This window comes from Amblyomma americanum, chromosome 2 (genome assembly GCF_052857255.1).
Source record: "Amblyomma americanum isolate KBUSLIRL-KWMA chromosome 2, ASM5285725v1, whole genome shotgun sequence".
Lineage (NCBI taxonomy): Eukaryota > Metazoa > Arthropoda > Arachnida > Ixodida > Ixodidae > Amblyomma > Amblyomma americanum.
The window spans coordinates 165654821-165667575 of NC_135498.1; positions in this window are offsets into that span (position 1 = coordinate 165654821).

Consider the following 12755-nt stretch of genomic DNA (forward strand, 5'->3'; position numbering starts at 1 on the left):
CTCGATGAACTTGAAAGGTGGTTCTTTTTCTGCTGCAACTAAAAATATTTGTTCCAAGATTGCGTTGGCCTTTCCTTCTTTGCCTACAAAAAGAATAACCAAGCGGGGACATTTGTCCCTCAGTATTCGAAAAGAAGAGAGGGGAATGCCCTTTATTCTGCGTGAAACTGAAGCTGAGACGGTTGCCACCAGCGATTAACAGCGTGTGCAATAGCAGTTGTCGAGTAGGTACAATGATGCTTTCCTTTGACACTTTCTATTCTCGAGTTGCTTCCTGCGTTCACAACGCGGCTCTGAACACTGAGCACTAGTCATTAAATATTGTTGTGATGCATTCCGCCAATGGCACTAAAGTCGAGTGCCACTTATTAAAACTGATGCTGAATTTTATCGTATGTCAGGAATACAGCAGACGCAATCAGCCATATATTACATTGTAAACATTCCCACACCGCTGAATTCAAATCCTCCACTTCGAAAACACAGCCGGTTACCCCGACGCCAAATAACTCAGTGAAAGGCGCTTGATATTCATGATTGTAACCATGCTCCGATCTGCTTCAACGTTGAAGAAAGGATACCGAAATCTCTATTGTGCACGGTGCCAGATTAGAATGGTGAATAAGCTGAAATAATAATTCAAACCACACAAAGCTATTGTGGTAAGAGAATGGGTGAATCGCTTTGGAATAATGTTATTCCAACCGGAAGCGAAAATCACGTGTGACAGGTATAAAAACAGAATAGGTATTGTGGCCTACTTCGCAAGTCTTCGCGTTGTCAATCTCCTTGCAGTTTTGGGCTTTAATTTCGCCTCCCGCGCTCTTCTCCGTGTTTCATGCCGTGGAAAACGAAAATATCGGCCGCCTATCTTTGCCGAGCCGGCACACAATGACAAAATAGTCTGGCACGCTGGTTCATAGGATATCACAGTTTAGTTGCCCAAAATCCGGCGCAAAACACAAAATCTTCGCACATTCTGCAGCGGTGGTATGAAAAGCTACTTGCCTCAAGATGGGCCAAGATGGGCCATAAGACAAATCACTTGTGGTGTCTAATCCAGCCAAGTGCACCGATCTCGCCACCATATGTGTTTTGTAGTGAGGTAGCGCCCCCACGCAAAGTGGAAGACGCGAACTTGAAGCGGGGGGGGGGGGGGGGGTCTTTTACACTTGCCGGCGACTGTACTGAACGCTCTCCTGCATTTTTTTGAACTATCATCAACCTTGTATTTTACCTTGCAAGCTTTTTACAGTCCCTTCCCTTTCTGTTGACTGCTTGTCGGGTGCTTAGGATATTAGAGGGCGATTTGCAGGGTCGGAGACAATTTTGCCTTCCTTTTAACACGATAGCGTTAAGAAGCTCGTGTCGCAGAAAAGCCTGTGTCGTCGGCGTCGGCCGTGAGCGAAAAATCCCTCCTCCTCCTTCTCGCAATGTAGGCCGCTGCCTCAACAGATGGCGCGCGACGGCCGCGCCTCTCGCTGGTCTCGTTCACGCGCAGTGGGGCCATGCGGGCACGCAGGAATCACGCGGTGAGCGGCGAACAAAGCAGCGCACATCCAAAGGACGTTCGCCGCGAAGCTTGCGGCTCGCTGTCCGTTCCTTCGGCGTGGAAGCTATGCTGGCGTTCTTTGCAACGGGTTTGTCGAGAACGATATGCCGACGAACTACGACTGCATATTGAGTCCCACGCGTTTCGGCAAGGCGCCTGGCAGCGCTTCTACGTGGTTTCCCGTTCCGCGCGTTCGTTTCACCGTGCGTAGCAGAGCGATTTGTCTAACGGGCAAGGCGTCTCGCCGAACGGGCGATGGCGTATATTGAACTCCCTGGCAGCGCTGCAACACGGTGTAGCGTTCCACACTTAAAGGCGAAGCTTAAGCGTCCTCGAAATTTTTGGCATTATTTTGAAAACCAATAATAATAATAATCGGTTTTGGGAAAAAATGGAACAGTATTGTCTCTTATATTGTTGGGCACCTGAACTGCGCTGTACGGGAAGGGATAAAGGAGGAAGGGAAAGAAGAAAGGAAGAAAGAGGTACCGTAGTGGAGGGCTCCGAAGTAATTTCGACCACCTGGGGATTTTTAGCGTGCACTGACATCTCACAGCACACGGGCGCCTTAGCGCTTTGCCTCCATAAATACGCAGCCGCCGCGGTCGGTTCGAGCCCGGGAAGTGCGGTTCAGTAGCCGAGCGCCTTAACGACTGAGCCACCGCGGCACCACTCCTGATTTCGGACGAAAAATATTGGAGACAGATGCGTGGGCTCCCTGTATACCTAGCCGTATGGGTGCATTCAGGCCCTGTCCCTCGGCGCCAGTGTCTGGTACCTAGTTCCGCCTGCATTCATGCACCATTCTTCCCTGCAGCAGCTCTGCTTGCAGTCCGCTCGACTTTTACTGGGTCTCCGGTCTCCTGCGAACTTTAATCGCCACAAGGAATACCAGTTGACTTCAACTGTGCCACGGAACCGACCGCGCCATCCGGCCCCCCTTGCCACCTCTCTCCGAAAGCTGTTCCATACGCTGGTGATAGAGATTTTTACCGCGCTGTTATGCGCAGATAAGAAAAATGGTTTATTTTTGGTGAACACACGATGAACCAAAAGCACCTTCGCCACTTTTTACTGCTGCATATGAAGTCATAGGAGCACAAGTATTTATAGCACCAACTTGCTCCCACTATAATGACTTTGTATTCTGCACTGTTGCCAAAACATGTCTCTTACCACCCTATAAGGAAATTGAAATAACCGGCGCACAATTGAGTCCGTGTATTGCTTGTGAATATCTGTCTCTTTTTCTTTATTTGTAGCCGCCTAAACAAATCAATTGCTTTTGGTTCTTGCTTTTGCCAAAGATGCAAGCACCGCTACATCTGGTTGTGCGAGGAAACAATCGCCAATGATACGGGCTTGGAAGAAACGTCTCAAGAATCGCATGGTGGAAAAGTCCCCACATTTAAAATCACCCAACGAAGAACTTTTTAGAAAACCTGCTTGAAAAAAAAAGCGCGGGGTCTTTATTTTATTCTTTCTCAGATTTTGGAATTTAGATAAGCATCAAGTCTTGCCAAAACGAGGTCACAACCGCCTCACGCAGGGCAGGTCTGCCATGAATATCCTGAGTGCAAAACAACTCTGCTAATGAATTGGTTCAGGTACTAGACGGTGCAGCGACGGAGTTTTCCTCTGGGTTTGCTGTTTTTCGGTCATTATTTAATTGTTTTTACGATTGTCTGGCGTCTCTACTCCGTTCAGTCACTTCCGTGTGGACGGGTGGTATCGCTGTGACATACAATGTTGCAGCTCGGCTTGAGGAAACAGTGTTATGCTTCATTACGCAGCTTTAGACAAATGAATACAGCAAAAGATAAAAAATACAACCATGGACGAAGAAACGCTCAAAAATCAACAAAATTTGATGATTGTGAAAAGAAATACATTTCTAGATTAAAGGCATTTTTATTATCGTTGCTTTTCGGTTCGTGTTTGTGCAGCGCAACGTTCTTACGTTGAGAAGATGCTCAAAAAATGGGGTACAAGGTTTTTTCATTATGTTCGTATTGTGATGACCCCCATAATGCGCAGGTCCAAACGGGACGGAGAGGCAAAGAGACACCGTATGGCTCAGTTTAAACAAACAGGTATATTTAATAATTACACATGATTAAGGTTATACATCAGAGGCTGGGGCGTCCGAGCTTACGTGCCGACGACTTCATGGGGGCGATGGAGTGGCTCCGGAGTTGGGCTCGAGCGGTTGCTGGCAGAAGCTGCACGCCGTCGGGCTTCGGCGCTGAAGGCCCTCTTGGCGAACGATGTCGTCCTGAGCGTCTATGCAGTAGAATTTCAATAGTCGTCCGTTTCTTCGAGGATGGTTCACAAACCCTTCCTCTAGTGTCGTTCGGCTTGGAAGATGAACCGGAGGCGAGCTTGTAGATGATGACAGCAGAGCATATTTTACAACATACATATGCAGAGAGTTAAACTGGAAAAAGCAGAACTGAATTTACCAAAGAACAAACTTTGCACTACTTTACTCATCGACCGGGCAGGTTAGTGCCTAAGTAGCATCACATTACATGCTAAGCATGGAGCCCCAGCTCAGACTGGACTGCATCCGTTTACATGTGCTTTTAAGCACTTGATTAACAAAGGACTAAGGGCGGTCATTTCCAGTGGCCCGCCCAAAGCATCAATTCTCCAATCCAAAATAACATGCGAAATGGGGACCACCCCTTGGGTTGGGCTTAGCCTCGACCCCAGAGTCTGTTAACAATACAAACTAAATAAACAACAAAAACGCACCACTCTCTCTCAAGTGAGAGTATACACAGGCTCTCTCTTCGCAGCTAATTCACTAGCGCCTGTCTTTCCACATTCTTGGCGAGTACTGCCTGTCCGCCATGACAGGTGTCCGTCACGGCCCTTCTGGGAAGCTGTGGGTGCCTTCCCGGCGATAGCCCACGACAAAGGGGGGGGAGGGAAAGAATGTTGTCTTCGCGGTAGCGCATAGCGTCCGGCTGTGGTACGGCGCGCTCTGGCCCGCTGACAGCTCCCTTGTCCTGGAATGTGCCCGGAAATTGGGGAGGATAAAGCCTGTTTCCCCCGGGGCGGCGGCGGGTCCGGTTGTTCTGGTCGTCACTCAAAGAGCATGGCTGGGTAATTGATGATGCCGCTGTCACGGGTCTCCGTCTACGCCGCGCCGTCGAACGTGGATCCTCGTAGCACACACGGAATGTCACACTCGCTCACCCTCCAGAAGAATGTTCTCCGAACATTTTGAGTCCACGCAGCTCCCCTTGTCTTTCTGAATCGCCTCGCACAGTGCGTCCGACAAAACACTTTTCGCTGCACTCAACACCACTGCACAACACCATATGCCTCCGCTGTCAATACTGGCGTCTCCAGGGGCAGCACTGATCTTCTTTTACAGATAAACATGAAACTCAGCACCCAAGCCTCTCTTTCTAGTCCAAACTGGACGAAATAAATTTACCACAGTTATAAAGGAGCTCCCACTTCTAGCACGATCACGGCACAGACAAAAATATAGATAACGAAAGGAAGTAGGGCAGGTTCTGCATGCGCTCCGCATGCTCTCCTGTGAAGGTGTTACTTAATGACAGAAAGGTTTAACTACCAACTCCGATAACTTAACACATAAGCACATAGCAATGTTATGAGCTGTGGCATTACACAATTCTAACCAGTTCAAACTCCGCTCTGTTTACGCCATTAGTCCGACTTAGCTTTCCCGATTTCGCAGCGGATATCGGCCTTCATGAGTCATACTAAGTAAGTCTGTGCCCCTTTGTCTGCTTTGGGACTCGCGAGGGCTCGTGGCAGGAGCCTCTCCTGGCGTTATCTGCGCGGCAACCTCGCGCGCTTCTTCTTCTAGCAATGCATGAAGTAAATCCGGTGGCATTCTGGCCGTCACCTCTGGCGCCTGCCGAACAAATGCAGGAGAGGGCGTTTCTTGCGAACTATCTGCGCGCTCCGCTTCACTTCTGTCCCCATCAAAATCCGCGCTTTCCCTTTCCTCATTTCGTGAATACTGAACCGGTGCCGACTTGAGGCGATTTGCGTGTATCCTTATCAAGCGCCGGTTCACGTCTCGGACTCTGAAGTTTACCGGAGAAAGCTTCTCGACAACCTCGCACGGTCCTCTCCACTTCGTCTGGAACTTACGAGCTAGCCCAATCTGCCTTTGGCAGTTTTCAATGTACACGCTGTCCCCCACATTAAACGGCGCGTCTCTAGCACTGCGATCGTGCACCTCCTTCCTGCGCTTCGCCGCTTTCTTTAAGGCCTCCTTTGCGATGTCCCTCGCCACTTGCAAGCGCGATTCTAGCTCCACCTTATAGTCGTCCAGTGAAGCGTATGGGACACGACGGGGCCCCTCTGGCACTTCACTAGGCTGGTCCGGGTCTCGGCCGTAGAGAAGAAAGAATGGCGATTCGCCCGTGCTCTCGTGTGCTGCGGAATTGTAGGCAAACATTGCATACGGGAGCCACAAATCCCAGTCCCGCTGGTCGCGCGAAACAAAATGCGACAGGAACCCGGCCACGGTTTGGTTCAGTCGCTCCACCGCGCCGTTGCAAGCCGGATGGTACGGTGTTGTCTGCTTCTTAGCGATCTTAAGCAGCTCGCAAACTCTCCTCATTAGCTGCGACACGAAGTTCGTTCCCCGATCTGTCAAGAGTTGCCTCGGGGGTCCATGTCGGAGCACTATCTGTTCGACAAATGCTCTTGCAACCGTGTCTGCCTTCTGATCTGGGAGTGCTACCGCTTCCGCGTATTTTGAAAGGTGGTCGACAAATACTAAAATGTACTTGTTTCCGGAAGTGGTCGTGGGCAATGGGCCCATTATGTCCATACCTGTCCGCTCGAAGGGAGCCGAAACCTCAGGGAACGGCTGAATTGGAGCTGGTCTTCGTCCCTTGGGTGTTTTTCTTTCGAGACAGGAATGACACTTCGCACAGTAGTCTCTAACATCCTGTCGCATGCCACTCCAAAAGTACAAACGCTCCACACGCCTGCGTGTCTTCGCTACGCCAAAATGACCGGCGCATGGCGCATCGTGAAACGCGCGAAGAACACTTTCTGTCCACGACCGAGGTATGACGACTCTCTCCCAAGCGGTTTTCTCTAATCTCCCTTTCCTGGTTGACCTCGTGCGCCGACACAGGGTGCCGTTTTTGTCAATGAAATAACCTAGCTGTTCAGGGTGAGACGGCAAACAGCCATTTTCTGCACATAAACGTGTGTGCTTCAAGACGCGCTAGAAAAAATATCGTGCAGCACAGTCGTTAGAATATGCGACACTTGCAGCATCCTGCGTGCCAGATTTACGCTTCTCGTGTACAAAATGTGGTCTAGAAATCTTTAACCAAGAATTAAAAAATGCGCAGGAAACCACTGCTGTGTGAAACCAAACACAGGATGGTTACCAAAAAGTAACGCTCGCGCGAGTTTTTTTTTATTTTGCTTAATCACTGCCGAGCTGAGGTTATGCACAATTTCATATATTCACTAGTCTGCCAAATGCGTTTCGTTATTTTGCAGAGGGGGCCAAGAAACTACCCTTCTCGTTTATTTCTACCAACATGCCTCTAGCGTTGTCCATTTCGGTGGCATTTAAAGTGCCAAAAAATACCACGTGACTGTGCTCATGCGTTGTCATATTGCAGCGCTCCCAGTCATTTTTGAAATAAGGAAAGGTGTGTGCAGGGCGTGGCCAAGTGAGCGGTCGATTTTTGCTCGACGGAATGCACAAAGTTAGAAAATCAAGAAAACAGAAGCTGCTTTCAATAGCATGACTTTACTGCTTTCCCTTCATTTTTTTTCTGTGTGATTTCTCAAACAGCGCCTCCTCTATTTTTACAATGCCATCCGAATCGCCCGCTTCGCAATGGGAGCCGCCGGTACGCCTCACTTCCGTTAGTTGCCGCGCTGCGACGCTACCCAGATGGTTGGACTGCTTGCGTCATGCTTACGTATAGGCGCGCGCTGTTGGCATTCTGGTTATCGCTCTGCTCCTCTCCTACCTATTGCGTCTGTCAGATTCTGGCTTCGTACCCCTTCTTGTGCAGCTCTTGTTTCATCCGCGGCGCGGCGCTTTTTCCAGCGCCAGCGGCTGGAGCTTTGCTCACTGTTCGCAGAGGCGGGCTGAGGCGTTCGCGCCGCTGATCACTTGACGATTGCGGCTGGCATATTTGAGGCGCTGCTTGGAGTGTTTGCGCCACTTATAAATACGAAAGCAACTATAGGCTCATGACTACAGGGCCGATTCGGACAAAATCTATGTCCAACCTAATATCACTACGGCCAACACGATGGTGACCTCCAAATTTGACCTCCCCACCCCCGAAATATGAATTCGACAGATTTGGACCAAAATCGATTTTCAACCTAATTTCACAGCGACGAATACGATAGTGACCTCCAAATTTGGCCTAGGCCACTCCAAAATTTGCCCCCACCTCGAAATATGACCTAGAAGCAGACATTCACCCAGCTGGTTACGTTACATTCAAGTAAAGATATTAGAAAATTCATAAAGAATTCCGCACTCTTTATTCAATATCTCCACCACACATCAGCGACACAAGCAGCAACACCGCGCAAAATGTTTTCGCCTCACCGCACTTTCGGTCAACAAAGTGCCCCCCCCCCCCCCCCCTGAATATTTGCTGTTCCTTGCAGACGAATAAAGCGTTGCAAGCTGTTACTTTACTTCGTTTCGTGGCCGCATTGTTAAACAAAATTGTTTTGTGCCGGTAAATGACGTGGTCCACGAAGCTGACAAACTGTTGTGATCGTGGCAGCAGTAAAATGGCACCATTTAATTATGTGCCTTACGTCTGCTGCTTTCAGTTTTGCGTGAAGTCTGGGAGTTTTTAAGCTTATCTGTGTGGAGCTGAAGAATTCACGGCATAGAATGTATAAAAGAAGGTGGTGTTTACGTACGTTTATTTACATATATTTACAACTATATACAGTAATAGCACATACAACACCTTGCATGTGTCTGATGCTATATAAATTACAAGTCTTTGCATCTACAGCCATTTACACTTACAGAATTCCTGTCTATTAACTTTCATTTACAGTCAAACGAAATTTTCAGTGCAGGACAACCACTTTCGTACACGGGAGCAGGACGAAGCACCTCGTACGCGAGCGAATCGCAATAGCGAACGAAACAAAACTCACCTAACGCCCGGATGAAGCCGCAGCTATCTCTCTGTACTGGGCTAGCTCCATCATCTAGCTCTTATATATGGCTGGCCGGGCTCAGTAATAAAAGTGATGCCACCTTTACCAACATACGTGCACCCTCAACATCACATATAGTCACAGTTTGAGCACTTTGCGTGAGAGTGGCTTTTTCGCGTATAATTTGGCGACAGACTTCTGGTCCGTAATATCAAGGGCATGGTTGCTAAGGAGGGGCCTAATAAACTTCGTGCATAAAAGCTCTAAAAACATTCTTCTGTGAGCAAGGCCTTCGTTGTCACACACCAGCACAAGAGCCTTCATCAAAACTTTAACAGCGTGTTCGGACGCTCATTCTGAGTGGCTTGGTAGTGGCCTTTCTGTGTTGCAGCACAACGTCCACAAAGGCCTTAAGCGCCATCAACACAGAAACAAGTTCCTTTGTAGGGTATTTCAGCCCTCCACGATCTTGTCATTTGATGAGGCAGTCGATCGGCGAGTCTCCGACTGGCTTTTGTACAAGTTGAATGCAGCGTTCGCAGCTCCAGTTTTCTGTTATAACTCGAACGATGCATTCGCCAACCATCGAGATGCTGGCTAACTCTGGATCCGGAAGGCGATGACTTGGAGATATGCACAGTTGCAATAGTTTTTCCTCGGCGGCAGTGGGAAAAAAAGCTTTTGTCGAACAACTATTGGAGGTCACTTTAGCAGAAATGGCAGTGACACTGCAGAATGATGTAGAGCAGTTCACAGTGCTTGACATCGAGGAAGACACGATGCCTGTTTTTAGCATCTGTTCCAGTCCTGATATTACACTGGCCACATCCATAGTGTCGTTGCAACCAGCGGACCTTTCGCAAAAATCCGAATAATGCCTCAATTGGATCACTGGAAAACTTTGGAGTGAACACAAATTTGAAGCCCTTGTCCTTCAATAAAAAACGTATGCACTCCACATTCGATTTGGTGCTGAGCAGGAGTGCGTGGTGTGTCTCATTGCTGAGGTAGCTCCCTTGGCTGCTTTCTTCTTTCAGCCTCGACAGGTAAGAAATGAACTCGTGCTCGAGCCATTCTAGTCTCGGGTCCTCGGCGTCGGTGAACGGTCGGCTATCCGGGTCGTTCTTGTGAATGTGTTGCGTTGTATTGCTAACATCCATGAGGACGAACCACCGGCGCATTACCAGCATGAATTCGACCGTTGTGCCCACTAACACGAACTCCGCATCGCATGTGTGTCCGGCCTGTCTTTTCATGTATTCCAGGGCTGCTGCAACCGGAGGGGAAAAATCTGTACAGCAGTCTTCACGCTCATCTTCTCGATGTTGGGCGGATACAAGTGGCGACGCGTGAGGAACCTCACCGACTTCACTGTTGAGCCTCGCTGCATTTTGTAGAGCTTCTTCAGCGTTGTCGCAGTAATCTGTTTTGTTGCCTCCATAATCTTTGCCATGAACTGCGACCTTACATTCTTTATGATGTAGCTCTGGTCGAATGCAAGGAAAATGCGCCTGGACTCGTCCAAAGGGTGTGGAGCAATGGCCGTGGCAGCCCCTTTGCAGAGGATGCCCATTGCAGCGACATTGCTTTTATGGTTGTCACCAAGCGCACGATAATAATAATATTAATTGGTTTTTGGGGAAAGGAAATGGCTCAGTATCTGTCTTATATATCGTTGGACACCTGAACCGCGCCGTAAGGGAAGGGATAAAGGAGGGAGTGAAAGAAGAAAGGAAGAAGAGGTGCCGTAGTGGAGGGCTCCGGAATAATTTCGACCACCTGGGATCTTTAACGTGCACTGACATCGCACAGCACGTGCCTTAGCGTTTTTCCTCCATAAAAACACAGCCGCCGCGGTCGGGTTCGAACCCGGGAACTCCGGATCAGTAGTCGAGCGCACTAACCACTGAGCCACCGCGGCGGGTAAGCGCACGATCTCAAAACCAATTTCTTCAGTTATCTTGATGACGTACGTCATGGTCACAGCAAGCTGGACTCCGGTGCTAACTTTCGTGACGAAATAGGCGACAGGAATCTTAAAGCGTGCGCTAAGACCACAGAGCAAAAAAACACAGCAAACTGTTGGCAAGTTCATCATTTTCGGTGCCCACCAAGTGCTGTAACTCTGTGCTCATGTCGACTTCTCCCAAAAAAGCGTCACGCTGCTTATGATACAGGAGCCGTTCCTTGACTCTAATTTCATCAACTATTAAGCTGCATGCTCTTGCCTGAGAGCAGTTAGGGTCAGCAATTCTGCCTCCAGCCTGCAGCGTACGACAGTACTGAAACCGACTTGTCCGGCTGCGAATCCAAGCTACTTTTGCAAAGTGCTCCGGCAAGGAAAACGAATGAGGCATTCTGATTGCGTGTATTCGTATGCTTTTGCAGAGAGGCTGCGGAGGATGGTCGAATATCTGATTGTCGCTTCCGACCATGACGGCCGTTTTCGTCCGTAGTTCTTCACTAGATCGTGCAGAATGACGCTTGCAGATCGTTTTCCATGGAGGCTTCTACAATTCTCAAGAATGCGCTCACATCCAGTATCTTCTTTCAACTTGCGCACCTCTTCCTTGTAACGTACCATCGTTTGCGTAAGGGTGTTTATCTTTGTAGAAGGGCTCTTTCTTTACTTTTCCATTTCTGAAACTTGTTTTGATGGGGTCCATCTGACAGCTATAACTTCTTTTCAGTAACGGTGTTACGTTTCGGCGCACGGACACTCTGTTGGCGTCCCTCTGACCACTGCCAGGCAGTGAAAGCGCGTTTGTTGCAGTATACATCGCTTGCGGGTGGGTGCAGGGATGAGAGAAGTGGTAGGTTTCAAAAGCGTGTTCACAGAAGGTGATCCCACGACCAACAAGCTCGGGGGTGCATGGTTGTGTTGCCGAGATACATCTGCCGAACTGGTCATTTCTGCGCAAGGTGTAACTACGGTCACAGCGTTGAGTGTTCCTGGCTCTGTAGACGTTCCTTCAGCCGTCGACGTAAAATCCTGTGAGATGTTGTGCAAGGATGGTACTGAAGAGGCGACAGAGCTGGTTACATCCATATGGTCACCGGTGACGTAAGGAACAGGACCACCAAACGTGCCTCCCGCAGCATCATCACAAGTGGTTTGGAGCTCTTCCTTGCGAGGCTTTTGACTGCTACGCCGTCCTCGTCGAGTTCGTGTCCCGCCTCTGACAGACGTTTGTCTGGAATATAACTGCAGCTTCCAGGCGAGCTCGCTGCTTGCATTTGCGGGGCACATGAGGTGAGAATACTCGGAGCCGACCCTTTTTTTCAGTATGCGCCTCTTGCAGCCCTCTCTGAAGTCCTCAGGTAGAAAATGCTTGCTGCGGACGATGGAACGAGACGGCGCGTAGTTGGGTGGCAAGTCCTTGCGTCCGATCACTTTCAGCCATTGCGCACGCAGCACATCGTCACTGGTAATCTCGTGAAACGAGACATTAGCATCGATGCTGTCTGTCCTTGACCTGCACGATGGCACACAGCAGTAACGCATCGTGCACCAAAAAATGGAATCACGCAGACTGCACTGTATCACCTTAGGAAAAGAATCAAGGAATACTAGGTAAAAGCTAGCTTGCAAGCTTTGAAGCTGAAGACGTGAACACGTATCTTATCTCGAGCAGTTACTGAACCGGTCGGTATGAAAATTCGCTTTGGTCACGCTCACTCATCGATGTTACGATGACTGCGTCTGACCACGTGCTGAAGCGGACATGATTTTTGTTTTATATGCCTCTTCTTCTACCAGCGCTTTTCCATTTTTGTATCGCTTTCTGAGGCGTTTTTTGCCGTCAGCACCGAGCAGAACGTCCGTACAGTGAGTCGCCGAAAGTGAGTTTCCTACGTACGCACCCCTAAACAGTTTTTCCCAGCGCGCCCTCTATTTCTAAAAATAGAGGAGGCGCTGTCTCAATGAAGGCTTTCTCCGAAGTGGTCCTTGGTGGTTTTCTGTCGCTTACTACAAATAACCGCGAGCCTTTTCAACTTCTGGGAAAATGTACTGACGCACTTTAGATAATAT